The 25,500-nt window shown below is 41.0% G+C and overlaps 1 pseudogene; it reads right to left on the bottom strand.

Moving 5' to 3' along the window:
- The window catches only part of LOC122906946, a 441,004-nt pseudogene that overhangs the window by 370,037 nt on the left and 45,467 nt on the right, over positions 1 to 25,500 (bottom strand).

Genomic DNA, 25,500 nt, shown 5'->3' with positions numbered 1-25,500 from the left:
GGGGTCCAATCAGGAGTGGGCCCCGATAGGGGATCTCAGGAAGTGATGTCACTGCCTTTATCACAAAGGCCTGCAGAACTTGGAACCCCTGCATCCAGGCACCCACATTCTAGTCCGGTAGCAGTGTTACTGGACTCAGGACATCGGACACAGAAAGATGTTTTCTTGTTGTGTACCTAGTTTACAGGGCTCTGGGTATCAGAAACTCCAGGAAAATGGCTTCTTACCATGTTGTAGACATTGGCTGAAACCACCCCCCCAATGCCTCAGGACATTTCGAGGGAGACGCCATAAGGTACTTACTACTGAGGAGACTAGGGGATGCCCACCCCTCTGAACCATCCTAGGGAAGCCCCATCCCTTCCTCTGGAGTTTGAGGGGAGGAGGGATATGTGGGGGTTCCCGCCCATGGGCTGGAGGAGGGTGAGCACAGTGGATACCCTGGTGATCCCTTCTTGTTCACACCCATGTCAGGGTGGGCAGGGTGCACAGGGGATTCCTGAGGTGTCTCTTAGCTGTGCCAGAGCACATCCAAGGCCCTGTAGCTGGGCCACGTTTCTCTCCTTGGGGGAGGGTTCTGCAGCCTGGGCTGTGGTGTGTCTGGAATGGAGCACCCTGGGTCTGAAGACCAGCAAAGGCCTCCAGACGGCGCTCTAAGGCCTCCTGCCTGGCTGCCGGGCACTGTCTTTACAGAACGCTCCAGAGGACATGGTGCAGGAGGTGAATGAGGAGATATCCTGCTCTCCTTCCTTGAAGGACAAGAAGCCGCACACGGCCAACAGAGCCTGGCGCTGGCTCAGGGTGAGTGCAGGTGCTGGGGAGATGCGACCCCTGGGGCGCCGATGCAGCACCAAGGGCCCCACTTCCTAGAGGCTAACTTGGCCTCCTAGAGTCCTGTACTCCCGTGAATCTGTATCCCATCTCTTCACCAAACTGGCCCTCATGGTCCTGCCCACGCCTTGGACAGAAGCAGAGCCATTGTCCACATACTTCTAGGAGTATCATTAAAGAGACTTTAGACCAGGTCTCATCCCGTTGATCTAGACTCCTTTTGCCCTGGCCTAGGCATTTTCCTAACTCGTGCTCCCAGGTGTTCACACTGGCCCAACAGTCCTTCCTCAGTTTCTGCAAGTCTTGCAAATAACCATTTGCAAGATTGAGTTGGGAGACTTTGATCCAAAGGGACATGGGGCCCATGGTACTCTGTCTCTTGCTCTGTGCTTTGGTATTGATGGAACACATTGTGGGGACCCCCCCAAGGAAAAGGAACAGGGGCCTCACTGCACTGCAATGCACGGCAGTCCGGAAGGCCAGTCATTGATCACAGCCATGGAGCCCTTTACTGGGGCAGGACTGGATGTAATCCCCTTCTTTGACCAAGGCACAGTACTGCATCCTACAGCCTTCGTGCCTTCTTATCCTAAGCCCTCTCGCCTTAAACATCTCTGTGTTCTCGTCTCAAGAATGGGATATGCTGGGTGCCAGAGTGGCTGAGGGGTTTCAGCCTCTGCCTGCAGCTCAGGTCATGGGTCCTGGGTCTCACAGTCCTGGGATCCAGGCCCATGTCCACGGGGGGGGGGGGGGCTCTGCTGAGCGGGGAGCCTGCTTCCCCCTTTATGTCTGGCTGCCTCTCTGCCTACTTGTGACCTCTCTCTGTCAAATAAATAAATAACAAGTCTTTCAAAATAAATAAAAAGAATGGGCTATGTTATCAGAAATCACAGGATCCATGCCACTCATGCAGGGACGTGCTATCCATACTCCGCTCACAAAGGGACCTGAGATACTAGCAAGTTCAGACATCATTTCTTTCAATTCTTTGTATGGATACCAAGGCCATTTTCTTTTTGCCTTAAAGGCTTCTTAACTGATTGGCTGATTGATGGATTTGAGAGAGAGACAGGGGGAGAGTGGGGAGATGCAGAGGGAGAGACAGAATCCTCAAGCAGACACTGCCCTATGGACACAGCCCTATGAGGAGCGCAGCCTCAGGACACGGAGACCATGACCTGAAGCAAAACCAAGAGCCTTAGTTAGGCTGAACCCAATGAGACACTGAGTCACCCGATTCTTTTTCGGACTCTGGGCTCTCTTGTCCCACCTCTTGCAGAAGTCCCTGAGATCTGGGGGCTCATTCTGCCCTCCAAACCCCAACCCTCCTGGTGGCCACAGCACTGACTCATGTCTCCTCTGATTCACCTCAGGGGAAAAATGGTTCAACCAGGAAGAGGAGGAAGACCTCGGTGCTGATGGCCAAGCGGGCCGACAAGCTGCAGGCCGCAGTAGATCACCTGGTGCCTGCCGTCATCAGACAAGATCTACACTGTGTCCACATCTTTCTGGACACATACCGTCACGTTGCCACCACCCAGGAGGTGCTGGACCTCCTCTTTGCAAGGTGAGCACCCTCCCCTCCCCTAACTGCTCTGTGGGATTTGGCCAATTCCTGGTTGTGAGACTTTGGCAGGTCCCCAAGCTTCCCCAAGCTTCCCTTGCTCCTAACTGGGGCAGAGGAATTATAGGGACTCAGTGGGGTCTTGTAGGGAAAGGACACCAGGGAGCCTGCGCCAGTGGAAAATTCTGCTGCAGGGCCTGTGGGCATGCTCTTTGCTCATTCCTGTGCCCCTCGTGAGGAAGCCTCTGCCTCATCCCTGACTCTCACTATGATCTTGAGCTGGGCTCCTTTGCCACTGAAAGGGAGATCTGAGACTCCTTCTGGGGTCTGTGTCTGGGTGAATCCAGAGCAAGCATCCCTGGGGGTGAGCAGGGGCCAGGCCCACTCAGATGTCGGTGATGGGCTGGTTGGGGCCCTTTTATTCAGCAAGCATTCAGGAAGCCCCGGTAGGTGGAGGCGATTATCTAGGAGCTGAATGGGATCCCTGCACAGAACAGAGAGCACCCCAGGGCTGCAGGCTAGTCGAGGGTCAGACGGGGAGAGCCAACATCCACAGATATCTCATGCGATGCCCCCTGGCCTCCTCTAGATTCGGATGTGTTTATTCCAGCTACGACGAGGTCGGCGGACCCCAGGACCAGCGCAACATGTGAGTAAGCTTTGGCTGCTTTAGGAGGGCCTTCACTCTCCACCAGGGTAGAGAGGGTCCTGTGAGTTCGAGGGGCTGCTGGACCTTCACACTCACCTCGTTATTCTTGCTTTATGGTAAATGTCTGAGAGCTTCTACTGGAAACTGGGAAGGTGCCCTGGGGAGCTGGGGTAGGTGTGTGAGCACTGTGGGAGAGCAGAGGGGGATGGAGGACAGCTTCAACCCCTGACAGGGTCATGCTCCATCCCTGCCCCCTCCCAGCCCTCTCTCTGCCCCAATTCTGGGACCCAGAATGCAGGATTTAGGAGCCATCGCACAGCATTCTGTTGGCACCTGCACGCTGGGTGCTCAGAGGGGGCTCAGGGAGAGTGGTGACCCAGTAGAGCCCAGGGAGCAGCAGATATCCCACACCCTGTGGGAGGTGAGTGTCAGTGGAAACAGACCCACTCTCATGGCACCTAGCAAATGGGCGGAGGAGGTAACGGTGGAGGTATGGGGAGGGTCCTGGGAAGGCCTGGCTAGAGACAGAGTCCCTTTGTTCCCTCCTGGGTTGGATCTTCATGGAGCAGAGGCGAGTGCAGTGAGGATAATTAAGAGGCCAGACACCACCCCTCCCTGGGCACATGCAGTTGAAATCAAGTGGCTCATGGGCAAGGAGACAGACTGAGGAGTGTGTCCAGCTCCCCTAAGAAGTCCAGAAATGCTCACCCCATTGATCAAGGACTCCCACTCCTAGCGGCTTTTGGCCAGCCTGCCGTGTGGGAGCAGGCATGTCTCGGGCAGGACTGCCAGGTCGCAGGTGGACAAGGAGTCCGACTGGTCTCAAACAGGAGCTGGAAGCCCAGGGGCCCAGGTTCCCAATGTGTTCCCTGGGATTTGGGTTTGCATGCGTACCCTGTCCTCTGACTTCTCTGCCTCCATGTCTGTCCCCAGGGCCGTCTATGCCATCCTTAACACCTGGGTGGAAAAGTATCCAGGGGATTTTGTGCAGCCTCCAGAGTTTTCCAGCTTGCACACACTGCTGGCCTACCTGCAGGTCAATGTGCCAGGCTCGGACCTGCAGCGCCGAGCCCAGCTTCTTCTTCCAGAAAGGCAACGCGCTCCCAGAAAGGCCACGGAGCCAGAGGCTGGGGGTGAGGAGGACTGGGGGTGACTGATGTGGGCCTGAGGAGGAGGCAGGGTGGGCCACCCTGAGGAAGCCTCTGTAGATTGTAGCTGGGCCGAGGAGAGTGAGTCATCTCAGATCCCTGTCCCCATGGGCTTCCGTTGGGGACACCTTCCAGGGGCTGGGTCTTGAACGCAGGCCACGCTGAGTGGTAGGGTAAGGGAAAGGCAAAAGGAAAGTCAATCAAGCTAATGATGCTTTCTCTTCTTGGAGCTACAGCACCGGCCCCAGAGCCAGATCAGGACATGCCTCAGGAAGTCGTTCCAGCAGCCATTCTGGCACCCGCTGCACCTCTGGGGCCTGAGCTGGTCCCCACCAACCCTGCTGCGGCGACTCATATTGGGTCAGGAAGACCAGTGACCCCGCCTGACCCATTGGGGCCAGGGCAGTTAGTCATCAGGGCCCTCGTTCACTTCTCTGCGACAGAAGAGCCACCTGGCCTTTTGCCATTTCTGGATGACCAGCAGGGTCCTGCCCCCGAGCTGCCGCCCCCTGCATTTGTGGAGCAAGCAGGCTCCATCCCTGAGCTGCCGCGCCCTGCCTCCGTGGAGCAAGCAGGCTCGGTCCCCGAGCTGCCGCCACCTGCCTCCGTGGAGCAAGCAGGCTCGGCCCCCAAGTTGCCGACCCCTGCCTCCGTGGAGCAAGCAGGCTCCGTCCCCGAGCTGCCAACCCCTGCCTCTGTGGAGCAAGAAGGCTCGGCCCCCGAGCAGCAGCTTGTGCTGGCTGCAGCTCCAGAGCATGGCTCTCCCTCCCCTGTCATTTCCTTCTTTATCCTATTTGTGTTCTGTGTTCACCTCTATAATTACTTCCTAGATCTTATTTATTAAATAAAGTAGAATTTGAGTTTACATAAAATTTGACTCGCATCCTTTGCAGTGGGATATGAAGGTCTCATTCGGTCCATTCAGAGTGTTGCACAACCAGGTCGTTCTACAACGTTTCTGTCACAGAGACCCCCCGCGCTCCTCATCGCTCACTGCTCAGTCCCTCCCCCAGTCCCTGCAACCACTGCTCTTCTCTCTGTCTCAGCCACTTCATCTCGACTTGGATTTTCCTCTGCCTGGAATCCTACAATATGGCCTTCTGTGTGTGTCTGCAGAACAAAAGAGTGATTCCCCTCTTTTCAAACTTTTTTAGAGACGATGCAGGTTCTTTTCGTTATTCTGAATCTTCTGCCACAACAAACAACGAAACAGCACAACACAAAACAAATCACTCTTTTGTCTGGTCACCACCAGCCAACTGCAGAGAAAGACCCTCCCTTTGAGAACGAGCAGAGCTGCTACCCTGTGTGTGGTGCCACGTGCTGGAAAGAGCTGCCGGTACCCACAGAGCAGTGGCCCTCCCAATACCTGGTTGTGTATACCGGTCTGCACACAACACACGACCCCCAGGCGTCCACAGAATAGTGACCTTGCACTGATAGACACTCTTTCGATACAGGCAGACCCCCCAAATAGATTTCATTATCCCCTGTACGGTTCATCTGAAATATCACTGTTCCTCGTGATTCACCTGAAAATGCTCCGAACACAAGCGGTAAAGAGCTGACTGCAGAGCTGGCCCGGAACACCAGGTAACGAGAACTAAAGGAGCACCAGCACGGCCTGGCCACCAGCAGTGGGGTGCGCACGCTCGGCTCCTGCGCCGCTGAGGAGACCACTGCTCCCCCACTGGTGTGGGATGGGGCCTTTCTGACATGCTGGGTTTCAAGTGACAGGTCAGTGTATCAGGCTGAGTACTCCAGAGGATAGATGAGTTCCCTCTGCTGGCTGACCCCTCACCATTAGGTAGCACGGCCATGGTTTCATAGCAACCATTCCAATCTATGCCTCCAGGGCCCTGAGATATGAATTCTGTTACTGTTTCAGGCCTTTTTGGTCTTTTTCACTACCACAAGACAAGTCAGTAAGTTAGATGATAGACATATGAATTCCATTCATCCTGGCTTTTTCTGCTATTCTTTACGTGAAAGTACTTTTAAAATGTATATGTATCTATATCTATATGTATATAGATATAGATCTATATATCACATAGCACCATACAAATGCTAGTTATTACAAATTACATCCAAATGCAGCTAGATGTCTCAGAAACTGGCATTCTTATTGTTTATTTTTATTTTAAAAAAATCAGTCATTTTCCTACTTGGCTCAGAATCAGAATGTTTCATCATAGTTCAGTTTTAGGATTCCTCTAAAGAGATCTAGAAACCAAGACAGTAATACACATTCTTCCAACTTCAATACCAAAGTATATACAACACTCATCAGGAGGCTGAAACACTTTCATGACCAGACAATGACCAACGACAGAATGTCCCGGTGGGTGACAGTCCCGAAGGTGGCGAGAAGACCTACTCTCGGACACCAGTGGTTTGGCTGAAAGAGTCTCTCATGTCCAATAAAACTGAGTTTTGACATCCCACCATTTTAGAGAGACTTACAAGATCAAGAAAGGGGTTTTAGAAAAGCTTCTCCAAAGGCCCCACACTTTGACCTGTTTTTTTCTGGTGAAAAATGCACATGAAGTCTAAGCATGTACACGTGCTGGTAAATGACAGCTTTTCTAAAGCAAGAACATGAACCTCCAAATCTCATGGCTGGTCCACTTGAGAACCTTGTTAATAGAAATGGACAGAATGGCTTTATTCAATTTTATAAACAGATACACCAAGTCTTTTTAGCTTAGTTCTTACTATTAAATTTGCCTTTGCTAAGGTAAATGGTTTATTTTTTAAAAATGTTTTAATTTTTTAAAAATTAAAAAAAAAACCTTTTTACAAACTCACGGCCCGGAGATCAAGACCTGAGCTGAGATCCAGAGTTGGATGCTTAACCGACTGAGCCACCTAGATGCCCCTTAAATTTATCTTTTAAAATATAATAACCTAAGGAAAAAAATACCCTTTTCTTCAATAACTTGATATGCCATTGCCACTTTCATCTCTGACCAGGACCTTCCCCCTCACACCGTGGACGAGTGAATTTACTGTGTTCCATATTGAGAAATGCTGTCACTACGAGTATTCCATGAAACGCTGTCAGTACCTTGGAAGTTCAAGCCACATGACCCACGACGGGGACCAGCTGGAGTCATACTCATTCTCGCTGAAGGTGCCTGGCTGCTTGGGTAGCCTGGGCTGCCTCCTCGACAATCTGGACCTCAAGTGCTTTCAGGACAACACCAGGGGGCGTGGTGCTGGCTTTTAGCATAGCCATGGCCTCCCTGGGACTTCAATTGGTCCAATCAATGCCATTGATATTCAGCAATATATCACCTATCCAAAGGAATAAACAAGAAAAATGAGATGAGCTACCAAGTCATTATCTTCCCTATACATTCTGTTGTTTGTAATTTTTTCACATCTCTGTCATTCTTACGATATTGAGGGAAAAATCCAATTCATGGAAAACATTCCAAAACAACTCAAAACTTTAAGATAATTTCATCATATATAGGAAAAAATGAGGCTTGAGGCACTGTGATTCGACTGGAAGTCCAAGTCATTAGACCTCGTTTTGCTAATGTGCAGGACCTGGGCATGTTCATTTCTCTTCTCTGGGCTTCAGTGATTTCTATAGTTCTTTCCTGCTCAAAAATTATTTGATCTTTTGCTCTTAGAAATGAATATTTAACATATCCTGTTTTGGAGTTACACAGTTTTATAGATAAAGATAGTCCTACAGAGTTTGCTCAGTGTGAATGTATCAGAATACTTAAAGAGAAGAGATCCTTGGGTCTACACAAAGAAATGAAACTTGTGATTAGAGCATCTTTTGCTTAAGGAAGAAAAAAAAAGTGCTTGTTGCCCTGCCAAGTAATGTAATTAAAAAAAAGGGAAACAAGGATTATATAAAAGGTTAGGTAGGAAAAGATGAGTGTTCTATTTTTTAGAGGGTTTTTTCCAACATAAAATAATCCAATGATCTAAATAAACATTAGAAAATGACGGAAAGTGCGCCTGCTTGGCTCAGTGGGTTTTAACCCACTGCCTGCAGCTCAGGTCATGATCCCAGGGTCCTAGGATCGAGCCCGCATAGGGCTCTGCTCAGCCGGAAGCCTGCTGCCCACCCACCCCCCCGCCTGCCTCTCTGCCTACTTGTAATCTCTGTCTGTCAAATAAATAAATAAAATCTTAAAAAAAAATAACGGAAATATCATCAAACTGCAGCAATTTTCCTTCCCATTAGGCATTTTTCTAACCTTAGAGAGAGGATTTACACTTATATATGGAAGGGACACTTTACAAGATTTTAAAAATCATATTTAATAGAAAATTTGGGGAATATTTGTTATGTTTTTCAACATGACTTGGACACAGGGAGAAGATGGGAACAGTTTCACTGTTCCGCGCCCTCCCTATCTTACCTCCCTTGATGCGGCCGTCACGTGCCAGACAGCCATGAGGTGGCACACTGGTTACAAAGATGGGCAGTTCACCACTCTTGCTTCCTCTGCCCCCTGCCACTGTCATTCCCAGGGACTCATGTGGTTCCTTCTTTACAGTAATGTGTTTTTCTTGGCATGTAACACACTGGTAAGATCCTAACACATGAGAAGAAAATTTATTGGATAAAAATTATACATAGCTGAAGTAAAGTAAGGAAACTGAAGGAAAAAATACCATAGCAATGATAAAGTCACTGTTAAAATCAGTTAGTGTAGAAATAATACACAGTTCTTCATGGTACAAACATGACACCGAACACTGGGGATCACCATGTCACACTTTGGACGGCTGTATTTTCATATGACTATGTACGGAACAGAAAAAACTCAGGACTGTTGACGTATGGAAGTCAAAATAGGGCCAATTCTACAAAAGTAAATAATGCATTTGAGTTTTAAGATTCTGAAGACAAGTTAATTAATTTTATTTTTCTCTCTCTCCTCTATTCTTTGAAAGAAATGGTGACAGAATAGTACAAAAGTAAAGTGCGGATTTTGTTAACTGCCAGAAAAAAGCTGTAGATCTATCTTCTGTTTCTTACTCATGAGAATGCTCGGTCATGAAACGGGTGCAAACTGATCTTCACAACCTTCACGGAAAGCTATAAGGATATGAAATAACTGAATTTCAGAAAAAGTGAAGGAAGAGAAAAAATTTCCAACAAACTGTGTTCTCAGGAAAAAGCAATTTTTACCGATATTGATTGTTTCTATTTATGGGGACACTCCTAGAAGAAAAGGAAAATTTAAAACATCACCTTTTCTAAAATTAGAATGCTATAAAAAACAAGGTGTACCTATGACATATTAATATTAAAATAGCAATAGTAACTAACATTTACTGAAGATTTACTATGTGTAAAGCAAATGGCTTCACATGTATTATTTCATTTGAATGGTTTCATTACATTTCATTACAATGGTCCCGAGTGTAAATCCTATGGTTGGCCCCATTTTATAAACAAGGGAATAGCCTTTTTAGAAAGGTCACGTAATTTGCTCCAAATTATATAGCTATGCATGATCACACTGAGATCTGAAGTGATGCAAGTTTAAAAAAAATACACATATACACACATAGTGTATATACATAAACATGTATTCATATGTAGTTGTGTATGTTCATACAGCATGATGCTATATGCATCCACACTACAAGGGTGCCATCCCATTAAGTGTAATAATGGAAGCTAATATCTCAAAATGTTCCTTAACACATATCCTATAAGAGCATACTGTAGATAACAAGATAACTATTACCACGACGAACAATATCAACAGTAGAACTAGATGAATTCTTTTGCTAGAACTGTAACATTTCCTTTAGTGACACTAGTTCAGAGCAGACAGGCACGACATGTCAGTCAAGCCCTGGACATGCAGGGGTGTCTGCTCTTCTCTGCTCCTGAAACCCACACTCTTTGAAATTTTCTTGAGGGCACTACTTAAATAGCCTAGAGTTCCTAGAATTTTGACCTCACAGAAAACCTGTAAACGTCTACAGGTGGTATCCTAGCATATGGCATCTATGTTCGCATCCTTCAAAACTGGGCAAGACCCACGTTATTATGAAGACAATCCAGGTCAACTCAGCTGGGAGCACATTGACTTCAACGCTTGTGTCTGTCAGGTATCGAGTCAATTAGAGGTGGTTGTTTTATTCCTCTACATGGCTGAGATGTATGCATTTTAGCCAGACTTCACAGATTACTCTTGGTATACTTCATGGAAACTTCTAAGGGCTTAACACTGTATCAATGTTTCCAAGCAGCTACGCAGGGGCTTAGTAATAGAATAATGTGTGCTTTAAGTTTTAAAAATGATAATCCTCTGAACAGGTTGTTTTGATGAATTTGTATTTGTTTTCCCTAGGAGACCTTTTTGTTTTTAATTAGGATTTGACATCACAAATGCTGTATATTAATGGCAAATTGCTAAATTAATGCTTAAAATTACATTTCATGTGGCTGTTCTAACAATCAGGTTTACAGAGCACTTAGAGTAAGAATTCAGCATTGCTATTTAAAACACCACCACTTAAAATTAAGGAATAGGAACTAGTAAAAAGAAAAATGTATGTGCCCAAAACAAACAAAAGGACATAAATAGTCCTCTATATGAATGCTGAAATGGTTAAGTAGTTCTTAAAACAGTCTTAAAATTGTAGTGTTGTCTTTGAGCACCCGTATTTCAACTTTCTGTAGAATTCATGGATTCAGTGACCAACTTTTGCCTTAATTATGATTCTTTAGGAATATGTATATATATGTAACTTGTAAAGCAAGGACCAGCGATATGAACAGCTCCTATTCAAATTCCTTTTTGAAACAATAACTGCTTTTTGTAGTCATCATTGTGAAAGCAAAATTATAGGTTCCCTTCACAAATTTTGTTTTCTGTTCAAAAATAAGAATAAGTTTGTGCTTATAATTTCTTCAAAGTTTTAACTGACCAAAGACCAGTGACAAGTCTATACTTCAGCTCAGAAAACCAGACAAACTTGATGGGTGAAAAATACTTGTGCCTTTAAATGATGCTTTCTTGGGCTCCTGTGACATTACAGAGTTCTTCTCTCAAATTGTACTTACATTAAGAAGGCACTTTAAGCTAACCATGTGTTTCTCAAGTCATTCTCCTTAAGTAAAATTAAACTGCTGTGCTGAATAAAAACTTATTTACTCGTCTACTTAAAAACTATAGGAAGTAAAAACAAACAAAACAAACTATAGGAAGTTTCCTATGTGTGATTTTCACACAGTTGGTAAATAGCATCGTTTTAAAAATTCTGGCCTACTAGAAGTTGAGTTCAAATAAAAGATCAAATGAAGTAAATAATACTGAGAACACAGTAAAGTGCCACTGTTTTTTGATTTCTACTGATTTCTGCATCCAAAGTGAGACAGTATCAGAATTTTTGGCACAGATAAATGACCTAGGAATATATTATAAAAGCACTGAAATATGAAAGATGCAGCAAAAAGCTCAACATACGGGAATTTAAGATGACCGAGGGTAGTATTCCTATAAACTGTAACATAAAAAGAAATGCTTTATGTGTTTTGCATGTACCTATCAGAAAGTATGATTTATGCTTCATATTCACATAGAGAATTCTGTTGTTGTAGGCAACCTGCCCAACCGCTAAGTATGGACTTGTTGGTCATTGTCTTTTTTTCAGTTCCATAACCTCCTGTTACAACTGAATGAGCAAACCAAGATAAATCCCACTTTCAAGCAGGACCAAGCAAAGAAGTCTTTCTAGAAGATCCAACACTTCTCCTCAATCTGGCAGAGGAACCTTCTTACTAAGAAAGCACCCCTACTGGCTGAAGAACAGACTGTACAGGGACTCTCAAGGTAGCCAAACACACATTCCACACCCCAAACACCTGTGTTCACCTTTTCCAACAGAGAAACAGCCCTCATGTGTGAAAATCACACATAGGAAACTTCCTTTAGTTTGTTTGTTTGTTTGTTTTTACTTCCTATAGTTTTTAAGTAGACCAGTAAATAAGTTTTTATTTAAATCTTACCCGTTTGTAACAAGGATTCCCTGAGGGCAGATGAATGAAAACATGCAAACTCAAGGCCTCACCTTGTGTGAGCTGGATCTGTTGTGGTACAGCGGCTGTGCATGGTGCTGGCTGGTACTCTGAGCTCCTGCGTCTCTGACAGGGTTACCAGGCGGGGATTTTCCCGGCCTAGCAATTCTTAAATCCACCCTCTCACCACTAGCCTGGAGAAAACACACATATATAACCACCAGTCATTAATGATGCTTCTCGCTTAAAAAAGTTATAGGGATGGTCATTTTCAATGCACTTATCATCGCTGTATCAGAGCCTCACCTGAGTGGGGACTGCAGGCCCCTGCTGGGGATGGGGCAGATGAGGGAGTTCATTTCAGGAGCTAATACTTTAAAACTTCTGCAGGTAAAAGAGCCACACACAGACCTCTTGGGTAAACCTTCCCTAGCCCTGGAAATACCAAGGACATAACCAAAGCAAAGCCTGGGTTCTGATCTCCCCATGATTTCTTGAAGGGTAACTGTCTTTTTACACTTCCCTCCCCTGCTAAACTGGCCTTGGCACTGAGCGAAAGAGAGCAAAGAAGATAAAGGATGATCGTTTTCAAAACTGGATTACAATCCTTTGTGATTCCTGAAATAAATTCCAAGATGGCTCCTTTGAGAGTGATCATCAATGAAACTATGTGTAGCTCTGTTTCCACACACTACAGGTTCGAATCGAAAATAGGGATCAGCTTAAACAGTCCTGAAAAGAAGGATAAGAAAGATCCTGTAAAACAGGATTAGGATTTATATACATTACAAATTGTGTGCGTATATATGTCATACGTGCACTCACACATAAATGTAATTTTAGAGGTGATGACAACCACATTGAATTTAGAGGTCCATTATCTGTATTTATAGATCTAGATCTGAAACACAGATTCACATCTATTATACTTTTAAGAGCTATTTTATCTTTGCTTTTAACATACAGGCCTGGTCTACTAGATGCTGATTCTTGGTCATGACTACAACTTCCCAAGTTTACTATCATTTCTATGGGAAAATTTGACAGCCTGCTTTCAAGAAGCTGTGGTGGAAAGTAGAACCCTCCCCCATGACTGCAGTCAGTAATGTTGAGAAATCACTCCAGTTTCAGTTCTCAAGTTGGAAAAGGAGTGAAAACCATAATTTTAAAAAAAGATTTTTTTTATTTATTTGAGAGCAAAAGCGAGAGGGCAGGGTGGAGGGGCAAAGGAAGAGGGAGAAGCAGACTCCTCGCGGAGCAGGGAGCCCGATGTAGGATCTGAGCCGAAGGCAGATGCTGAACCACGGAGCCACCCAGGTGCCTGAGTGATAACCAATTTTAAGGCCCTATTAAAGTCATTTACTTATTCAAGTATTTCATTAAACTAGTTTCAGACAATTCTTCAAAATAGCTGAAAGAATAACACTTCTCATGTGGCCAGAATCTGGGGATTTGATCTAACAGGTAAATGCCAAAGTAGAACGCTTACAATCCAGATATTTGAGATTCTGACACTTCCGAGTATTAGATCACACGGTGTGAAGGGTGAGAAGCCCCTCTGTGATCTCATTTCAATATTAAGAATTGTTTGCTTTACTGCCTAACCCTCACCACTACCAAATACTCTATAACCAGTAATTTAGCTTTATGGGAAGACCCCTGCTCATGCAAACCTATTAACAAACAAATCCCTGATCTTTTTTGATTTCTTAAAAGACAGAATTCTAGGTGTGTGATGGAAGCGGACATATAAGCTTTAAACGATGGGCCAACGTTTGGGTTTAGGCTAACTGCCTATCTAACACTTCAGGGTTTCAAGCACAACAAAAGAATTCTGTTAAAGTCAAGATTTTTAAAATTGCAGGATGCCTAAAGGACAATACCTGTATTTCATAAAAAAGTGGCATGCCCTTCTGCTGGGAGTATATTCTGGTATGATCTTTCTAGAGGGAAGTTTAGCAAAATGTCCTAAACTTGAAAACAAAACATTAAAGTCTGTTGACTGGGGAGTGTTTACGTAAGTTTTAGCACAACATGCCTACTATACAGCTATATCATGATGCATTTATTTTCAGGGTAAGAAGTCCACAACATACAGCTGACGTAAAGAAAGGGTGGCAAACTCAGAATTTGCAAGCTGAGTGCATGTGTAAGTACCTACATAAATATGTACCTAGTTATTGTAGGCATATACAGAAAAATGTTTGTAACGATGTTCTTCAAAAGTTTAAAGTCACTATCTTATGGACTTTAGACTGACTGTGATTTTGACTTCCTTCTTCATTTTCTGTATTTTGTCTTCCTTAGTCTCCTTTTCAGACATGGAATACATGTTATTCTCAGAAACCAAAACATTAAGATGTTTTTCACAAATAAACAACTTGAGCAATACATTATCTTTGATATCATATATAAGTATCTGTATCCAAGTTTTTTAAACCTCAAGTCTGTGACAAGAGACTAACGCCTGAATCTCCCTCCTAATGCAAGATGGCTACCGGGTGTGTGTGTTCCCATAGTTATAATGAACCAAACATTTGTGAAAAGGAGTAACTTAAATGGGATTTAAATTTCGGTTTTCTTACACAGTAGCTTAAATCTTCATTGTTAACTCTGTTTACTATACCTATCCACCTACTTTAATTCCTGATGCTCGATTATGTTACTGCTTGGTTTCCTTTATGTCAGAGTGCTTTCTTGTGCTTACTTAAAACAAAACAAAACAAAACAAAACACCATACACATCTTTGTTTCACCCCTTTCACTGTAGGAGATACCCATATCATTAAATGCTCTGGTAGGTTATAGAACCGGAAGGTCTGCTCTGGATGATTTTCTACTTTTTCTATCTTATTTAAAAAAAAAAATTAAAGCTGTTTTCTTTTTATAAAGATTTTATTTATTATGTATGTATGTATGTATGTATTTATTTGACAGAGAGCAGGAGAAGGAACACAAGCAGAGGGAGTGGGAGAGGGAGAAGCAGATTCCTGGCTGAGCAGAGAGCCCCGATGGGAGACTGGATGCCAGGACCCTGGGATCATGCCTGCGCCGAAGGCAGATGCTTAATGACTGAACCAGCCAGGTGCCCCTCTACTTTACCTATTTTAATGCTCTTATTGAAAATTTTTTTTCTCTAATAATAACTATCTTTACTTCACAGGGATACTGTAAGAACACACATTATGATGTGTTTGAAATGCTCTGAATGCTTTATAAAAAGGCACTACAGAGATAATGAGTTATTCTCAATAAAAATTGATTTTCCCCACTTGTATGGAGCTGGAGTGGAGAGTGAAAGTTCCAAGAGCAGGGAAGTCACAACTTTGGAACCACAGCTCCTTCACGCTTTGCTTGTCTCACCTGTTAAATGTGGACATAAATGTGTTTTTTATGTCTGGGCTTAGGTGGAGCCCATGGAGCAAATGAAAAACCCATGTGAAAATATAGAGACTTCACTCTATAAAGAGCAAGGCTAAATGTTCACAGGGATAGTTTTCCAGACAGGATTTTATCTGTAATGATAAAATAATCTATTGTGCATTTTGAAGGATTTGGGGAGCCATGTTTGATTTCCCCCATGAAATAGCAAATATCCCTCAGGTTCTCATGTTACGAAAACATTGACATAAAGGCAGAGCACATGGAATGAATACCCGCATGTACCTGAATGATCCTTCACAAATTTCCTAAAAAGATACATAAAACTGAATTCTAAAAAAATACACCTTTGCTTTCCTACAGGAAAAAGGTATATTTACTATAGGCTGGTCAGAGTCCTAGTGTTTTTTAAAAAGGAAATATTAAAAATTCATCGACAGTTCATGTGCTTTTTTCAGAATGACAATAACAGAATTTTAATTCCCATTATTCTGCTTTGTTTATAGAAATATTAAAATTTTTACCCAAACCCAAGTTAAAATGTTTAAGAGAAGAAGAGATGTTCCCCTTAAAATAGATTCTAACATTCTTCAGCATGATCTATCTAATTACATTTGACACACTTACTGGAGGTTTTCAACATCCTGGCAGATGACAGGAGGGAGATTTTCATCCTTCAGTGCTTTACTATCCCTAAGAAAAATGCCACAGATATATTAAAGCCATTGAGGTTCTAAAAGGCTGACAGCTGAGTTCCACTACGTAAGTGTTAAAGGGGAGGAGGTAAAACAAATATTCTCCATTTATAGCTCTTATGGTTGATTTCAAATCTCTTTATAAAAAACTGTTGTTCCCTGACCTTTAAAATAGCTTTAACAATTCATCTGACAGGGAGATTTCTCTTCTAAAAGGACTGGCACCTATCATAAGTACACATAAATGCATCTGACCAAATGTTTAAGAAAAAAATTAGAAAATACAAAAGATTAAATATTGAACTAAGTGCCCCTGGCTCAAAAACTCTATGACTGACCTTTTATTTCATTCAAAAATATTAAAGCATTCATTAAAGAAAGTCTACAAACTTCTCATAATGAGAATCTCATTATATTTAACTTGATTTTTATAATTTCAATTTATTCTTCAACAAAATAAAACCTAGGGATAGACTAAGGGAATCATACATATTTAATGAGAATAGGAATAGGTGAAATGTGGCATGCTGTAATGTAATTAGGAGTTAAAATTCAGTCACAGATCTGCTACTACTTCCTTGATAGAATCTGAAGCAAACCTCAGTCTCTTCCAGCTTTCTCATTTATGAAATAGGGCTAAAATACACAGAAGATATTTTGGAGGCATGAACTTGATCATTTATTTACAAATGTTTTATCTAATGTAATACAAATTAGGTGAGAAAATAGAAGTGGTAGTAAAAATAGTGATCTTCAAGCCTATATGATGTATATAGATAGAGGCTTTTCGCCCTCTTCATCATCGGAAAATAAACGGGACTGGTATAGTACTTTATATAGAAAAGGTATATATACGTAAAACTGAGCATAAAGTATTCCAGAAAGAATTGGTTAGAAACTTTCCTAAGGATTAAAAATTAAAGATCTGACCTTCCAAAATCTTTCCAGAGCATATGTTTATTATTTTATTTTAGACAAAAACTGATTCAAAGAATTTTTCTTCTAAATGTCTATATAGTTTCATTTACTTCCAATGAGACCACCTGCCTATAAATTAACAAATAAAATTCTTCAAATAAAATACTTTAATAGTCAAATTGTAAACTTACTCTGGTCTTGTTCCTGTTTTATCACCTAGAAAATTCAAGAAGCTTTATGTAAAAACAGGTCATTTAACAATGTATTCCAAATTCAAGTTTTAATTTAACACAAACTTAGGTATAAATAGAAACATCTAAGCATTTTACCGACAGACTCGTAGGCCTCATGTGAGGTTACTTGTCACAAACTCTAAACAAAATACTATGGGGACATGTTTGTATACACCTAAACAGATAGTTATGTAGCTGATTTATAACTATTTCTTTCAAGGGCAAGATTCTTCCTCTTTAATCTTCTATGAAAAATATTCTTGCTTAGCACAGTTTACCTCCTACAAGTTCTACTTGATGCTTTCTTAGGTTCTATCAGTTTTGAATACTAAAATATGTCAGACTACCTGGATGTCTCTAAATATTTTACAAAAGCAGCAATTTTTTAAGATGGTGTTTTTAATGTGGGCAGATATATCAACAACTTTCTCATGAACACCTATTTAGTGGTTATCATTATTAGTGTATGTCTAAAAGTGGAAAAGTAAAAATGCTCCGTCAGCAAAATGCAGTGACTCACTTTCTGCTTTTCCAGAATTTATTTCACACTGCAAAATAAGACCTGCTTAATGAGGAAAATACAGGAACACAAAACTTCATCCCATCAGAGAACCTTAATGGTTCCTCTTTCAACCTGTTTTGGCACTTACACACACATTTTTAAACGGGATCGGGATGACCATAAGTTATGTTCACATATTTTCTCAGGATGTTGTAATGAAGTCTTTTTCATGTCACTTAACATGATTTTAAATGACCACAGAATACTGATGACATAGCTGTATCAGAACCTTTATGCCCAACCCTCTTCTTAACATATACGCATTTACTGTATAAACAATGCTGTTCCAGTCAATGCCTTTATCTCCAAATACTGGTGCATGACATTATTTGTATTCCAAAAAAAGAGGAATTTATAGGTCAAACATTACATCAAGGAAAACTGATTATTATCAAACTGATCCTTTAAAACAGCTGTTCCAATTTATCTTCCCACCTACTATGAATAAGTCATATTTCCATCACACCCTCAACAACAATGTACATTTTTCTAAAACAATCAAGGCCAGTACATAGGTGAGAAATGCCACTTCATTATAATCTAAATTTATATTTCTGACAGTACGAAGTAAAACATTTCAAATATTAATTAGACAAGTCTATTTCTCCTTTAGTGAATGGTCTATTCAGGCAATTTGAGGTATATCTGAGGTATGTTTCTCCCTGACTTCTAAGAGCTAGCTCAACATTAAGCATATTAATTATCTCATACATATACTTTATGTGTCTATTTCTAAAATGAGACCTTAATTTTAAGATACATCTCAATTTCAGATGTCAAAATGTGAAGGAAAAAAAGCATCTAAATATCAAGTATTTTACTTCCAAACTGTCATTTACCTTTTGCCTTTGTCCATAGGGTTTCGTTTGTTTACCTTTTTAATCTAACAACAATTTATTTTTCCTTACGTTGTATTTTGATATTTCTCTTTCATAGTTTAACATTTCTGAAATTGATATCCATGTTCTACAGATGCAAGCCTTTGACTGGAAGAGACACAGTAAGATAAAGGAGGGATTTAATTTTTTTTCCACAGACTTCAACTTTTTTTTTTTTAAAGATTTTATTTATTTATTTCACAGAGAGAAATCACAAGTAGGCAGAGAGGCAAGCAGAGAGAGAGGAAGGGAAGCAGGACCTCTGCTGAGCAGAGAGCCGGATGCGGGACTCGATCCCAGGACCCTTAGATCATGACCTGAGCCAAAGGCAGCGGCTTAACCCACTGAGCCACCCAGGCGCCCCAGACTTCAACTTTTTTATTCATTAATGTACTATTTTGCTCTCTCTTTGATATTCCATTTTTATTTTATTTACAGAAGTTTATATACACACAAACCTGTGTATATCAAACTTAGGCCTGTTTCTGGCCTACCGTGGGCCCTGACTAGTCCATCTAGCTTGGCATCTGTAATACCTGTGGACTGCTGTCAAAGCTCACTGTCAGCACTCCACCTCTGTTCCCGCCCTCCTGCACATTATCTTCCACATGGCTGCCAGAATGCTCTTCTTCAAACACGTATCTCATGCCATATTATTCACATCAAAACCCTAGTGGGTCTCAACTGTCCTCCGTGTAATTACAAAACTCTTTAAGGTGACATACACAGCCCTTCCCTTTATGACATCTGGAATCTGATCTTTCCATGCTGTAGCTCGCTGGTTTTCCAGCAGTTCTTCAAAAGAGTAAAGATCATCCTTGTCTCTAGATCTTACTCCATGCTGCCCCCACTTACAGAACACTGCTTCCTACCCCTCTTCATCTATCAAACCCAATACAGCAGGTCCAGGCTAACTGATGCAGCTGCTAGGGAAACAGAGAAATCCTTTAGATGAATAAAGAACCCCTGGACACGTATAGCAGGTTAAAAGGAACTGGATGTGGTATATCAGGTCATGTGCACTTATTCTACATACTCCTTTTGTTCAACTCTGAGGCACAACACAAGAGGAAGACAATGGGGGAAGGTGGATTGGTGCAGGGGGGTGGGGGCGCGAAGGGAGATTAACTCCTTCTATTTCTCTTACTCCTTTGCCTCAATCAAGTCTTTCATGTGGAGCCTAAAAGCAATTACAATAAAGAGAGAACCAGTTTCATAATTAAAATCAAAGTAGTCCAAGGGTACCAGACTGCTTCAGCTGATTAATAAAATAAGCTGCTCAAACATCTAAGATAATTTCTTCTAATTTTGATGCGGCTACAAAGAAAACTAAGTAAAAACAAGAGACAGACCCCTATGTTTAAAAATCAATTTTCGGGGTGCCTGAGTGGCTCAGTTGTTAAGCATCTGCCTTAAGCTCAGGTCATGATCCAGGGTCCTGAGATCAAGCCCCGCATCAGGCTCCTGGCTCAGCAGGAAGCCTGCTTCTCCCTCTCCCACTCCCCACTTGTATTGCCTCTCTAGCTGTCTCTTCTTCTCTGTCAAATAAAATTTTTTAAAAAAAAGGTAAAATAAAATAAAAATCAATTTTCATTCAAAGTTATCCTAAATTATCTCCGTTTAAAAGGATTTGAGGATAGCCAGCTTTTAAAACAGTACTTCGGGGGCGCCTGGGTGGCCCAGTGGGTTAAAGCCTCTGCCTTCAGCTCAGGTCATGATCCCAGGGTCCTGGGATCGAGCCCCGCATCGGACTCTCTTCTCAGCAGAGAGCCTGCTTCCCCTCCTCTCTCTCTGCCTGCCTCTCTGCCTGCTTGTGATCTCTGTCTGACAAATAAATAAATAAAATCTTTAAAAAAAAAAAAACAGTACTTCACCCTAGAATAGTATGTCTACATAATAAAAACCACATCCAAATAAAAAATTCTTACACAGATATATGGACATCTTCATCTCATACTCATTCTAAGTTCTTCAGAGGATTCAATGCAATACATGAAACGTGCTTTCATCAGAGGCAGAAGAGACATTGCAACGCAAAACAAAAAATCATGCACAGGGAATCAACAAAACTAAAACATCTTTCAAAATGTATCTGGATTGGTAATTTCTTAAAAAGAATATTCAGTGGGCGCCTGGGTGGCTCAGTGGGTTAAGCCGCTGCCTTCGGCTCAGGTCATGATGTCAGGGTCTGGGATCGAGTCCCACATCGGGCTCTCTGCTCGGCAGGGAGCCTGCTTCCTCCTCTCTCTCTGCCTGCCTCTCTGCCTACTTGTGATCTCTCTCTGTCAAATAAATAAAAAAAAAATCTTTAAAAAAAAAAAAAAGAATATTCAGCATTGCAAGAGCACAGTGAGAATGGCATTTTCATACTGGCTGGTGGGTAATAAATTGGTAAAATCTTTCTAGAAAGTAATTTTACAATATTTACCAAGAGTCTCCAAATCTTGCCCTCTCTGTAAGCCAGTGATTCAGTTTCTAGGTATTTGTCTTTAAAAAATAATCAAAAATATGAATGAGAGGCACCTGGGTGGCTCAGTGGATTGGGCCGCTGCCTTCGGCTCAGGTCATGATCTCAGTGTCCTGGGATCGAGTCCCGCATCGGGCTCTCAGCTCAGCGGGGAGCCTGCTTCCTCCTCTCTCTCTGCCTGCCTCTCTGGCTGCCTGTGATCTGTCTGTCAAATAAATTTTAAAAAAAAAATTAAAAAAAAAATGAATGAAAATTCATAAGAAAAACAAACACATAGAGAGCATTTACTATGGGCCTGGCTCTGCTGAAGTCTTCAAAACTGTAATCCTTGGAACAACAATGTCAAGTAGTTACTGTTCTTTTCCCCCACTTTACAGATAAAGAACCTAAAGGATAGAGGGATAAAGAACTTGACAAGGTCACAGAGCTTATCAACAGTTGAGCGGATTTGAAGCCAGATTTCAGCTCAAGTCTATCCCCTTAAGCTACAATACCACATTGCCTCTCCCCATAAAGATGCTCAATATGTTGATACTTCCTAGAATATACGAACTGAATACAAACACTAATAATGGAATGATGGCTGATTAATGATGTATCAATTCATAAAGCTGATTTAAGCAGCAATGAAACACTCCTAAAGAATTACTGAACTGACAAATATTGGTGATATAACCTATGAGAAAGAACATACAGTTGACCTTTGAACAATGCAGGGATTAAGGGTCCTAAACACCCAGGCAGATGAAAATCTGTACATCATTGGACTCCCCCAAATCTTTACTAATATCTTCCTGCTGACCAGAATGTTTACTGACAATATAAAGTCTATTAACACACACTTTGTATGTTATATGTACTACATACCGCATTCTTACAATAAAATAAGATAGAAAAAAGAAAATATTAAGAAAATCATAAGGAAAACACATTTACAGTACTCCACTTTTACTAGAAAAATTCCACATATAAGTGGACCTAAACAGTTCAAAGCATGTTGTTCAAGTATCAACTTATATACCATATAGGTGTTCATGATCCCAACTTAAGAACATATATCAATACACACACTGATAGCTACATAACCATATGCAGAAACAAAACTCAGTTTTCTATGAAAATAAAATCTTAAATACATAAGACACAAAAATTTGTGAGATATAAAGTAAATTTAAAAGTAAAAACTTTACTACTGAACATATAACTAAAAATCTTACTGACATAGAAATTTAAGTTACTGTTAGAACAGAACATTACTTACTCTTTTCATCTGATGAGGTACTAAAATCTATACCACCAAGACCTTCATTGCCTGCAGCTGAAGTAGCTGCTGTGGTTCCCAAAGTCAAGCCTAAAGCATTCTGTCCAAGTCCTACAAATAAACCAAATATAATTTACAAAGTCTTCACAATGATTTTCCCTCAATGGACAAAATTCTCAAATGCTTTCAAGCTGGATCCCATTTTTCTTCATAATTGGTTTAAGCAAATAACATGGAATAAGTCTAAAGCTGGGGTTAAATGGTGTATGTAGTCTGGATAATATAATTTTAACTTCTTTACTTTTTAGGTAGTTTTCTAAAGTGTAGACACACAATGTCCATTAGTGTACAACAGTGACTTGAAAAGTCTATACATGCTATGTTCACCACAAGTGTCACTACCCTAATGTCACCGTACAACCTTATTACAATACCATTGATTATATCCATCCCCGTGACCTATTCCACAACTGGAAGGCTGTACCAACTCCCCCTCACCCATTTTGCTGTCCTCCCCACCCTTTCGGGCAACCATCAGTTCTCTGTATTTATGGGTCTATTAATTTTTCTTTACTAAAAAGGTCAGAGTTTATCCGTTAATTCAATAAATGTGAACATACTACTTGTTTTTTGCAAATCCTCCTGAAAAAGCAGTTTTAGTTTGTATATTTCCAGTGAATACTTCTTGTCTTCTAGTCATGCTTTGGAACTGTATGCTTTTAAAATAATCAAGTATTGGATGTGTTAATTAACTTGATGGGCATTTACAATGTGCATGTATATAGGAAATCACTATGCTGTACACTTTAAATATCTTACAATTTTACTTCTCAATTATACCTAAGTAAAGCTGGTAACCGATAAATAAATTACATAAACAAAATAATCTAGTAATGATTCATAAGATTTCAGTATACCATAAAGCAAATAGTTTCATTATTCATGAAATTTAAAGAACTGAGAGTTAGAAGCCTTACAGCTCAAAAATCAAATTTCATATGCCCAAGCTTTTTCAAAAAAATTTAATGAGAGAAATAAACTTCATTTATTTAAATCCTACCTCATTGATAAAAGGAATTGAAGGGGCTAAACTACAGTTAATCTTAAGTCATGAATATATGCTTGTAAATCAAGTAGCAAAATTTTAAATACCACGCATTGGTAAACCATCTAAGTCCATGCATTACCCAGCTCACATAACTGTGGTTCTTTTTGGCTGTCCAAAAAGCTATTTTTTTTAGCTATTTACTTTAAACAGAGGAAACAGTAGATGTACTGAATAAAAGCATGGGATATATGAAGACTGGATTTAAATACTGACAATGTGTGAAAAAAAAATACAGCTAAATAAATGTCCATTAAAAAAAAAAACAACAACAGGGGTATCTTTAGTTAGCACAACCATAAATCAAGCACTGACGTGTGTCTAGAGCCTAATAAAAATTGTGGCAGGCCTAAAAACTCTATCAAGAAACAAAAACAAACCTCCATCTCCCCTTTCTGTCATTTTTGTGTTTTGCTCTCATAGGACTCTTTAGGAGAGAGGTTTAAATACTTATCCTACAAAGAAATGTAAGTTATAGTCATCCAGTGATTTAGTTATTACGAGATATTCTGAATACCTACAAGGTGAGACTACAGTGGCAAGATCTGAAAGATCTGAAGATCTGAAAGATAATGCTAACCTGAATGTTACAAATTTTTACAGATTATCTTCACCAGCTCCTTTTTTCCCCTTCCACTGACCCAGAGTTTCTTCACTAAATTTAGTACCTGAACAGAGGACATGAAAGAGCTGTTTAATAAAAAACACTAGGTCATACTCCTTCATCTCTCCCACATGACCAAGTATTAGACACCTATGAGGTGTGGAGTAAAACTTCTGAAATTAAATAGCCATCATACATGAACATATGTATTACTGGAAATGCTATGATTTTAACATGTTTCAATGCCAAAAAATGTGTTTTTTTCTAACTCATAAATTGTTAAAGAGAAATTCTTGATATTATATTGCTATGTGAGCTAATTATACAATGTTTTCAAATCAGAGGAAAGCTCTTCTCACTTCTACATGGTATTATATTACACTATATATAGTATCATGTTTCCTCTATTATTCATTCCCAATACTCAAAACATCGACAGAATCCTTAACATGAAGCTAATTTCAAAATAAGAAAGAACTGAAAACTCAATCCAAGATGGAAAATATTAAGTATTCTCTGCCAATTGAATTGATACTTTAGTATTTTGCTTGACTATAATAAATTTAATACTTGCGTTCTAAAACCCTTTCTTTGAAGCACGCCAATACCCTTTCCTGATGCCTGTAATGGAAAGCCATTCTTAAAACCAGGGCTTGAAAGGTCAAGTTGTTTTACAATAAACTTAGATACCAAATGATCCAAGACTCTACAACTGCCATTTAATGATAAATTTCTCTAGAATAGTTTATAGGCTCCTTAAACAGGCCCTTCTTTGGTACTTTATATAGCCAGTCAATACTGAGAAGCAGAAAAATTTTTTCTACAATACAGCTAAGATGTCCAATTATGCATGAAAACCATTATTTTATAATTCAGTTTTCATACTAAACAAAAACACTCAGGTTAAAGAGACAAAGTGGTCTGTTCAAAAGGTCAAAATACAGATAAAGTAAATTTAAATATAAATATTTACTATTTCGGAAAATGAATACCATTAATTACCTGATGTGGCTGTATTGAACTCTGGAAAAGTGAACCTCCCAAACCAGTTAAGGCTCCCCCTAAGGAAAGGCTTGTTGATGGGGTAGTAGTTGCAGCTGTTGTTCCGCCCAAATTATTTAGGGTAAATCCTGTAGAGGCTATAAAAAGTAAAACTGTAAGGCTTCAAAAGGAAACATCATTTCTAAGAA

Source organism: Neovison vison, chromosome 5, assembly GCF_020171115.1.
Source record: "Neovison vison isolate M4711 chromosome 5, ASM_NN_V1, whole genome shotgun sequence".
Taxonomy (NCBI): Eukaryota; Metazoa; Chordata; class Mammalia; order Carnivora; family Mustelidae; genus Neogale; species Neogale vison.
The sequence above is the reverse complement of the archived record's forward strand: the minus strand, read 5'-3'. Positions and strand labels throughout refer to the sequence as shown.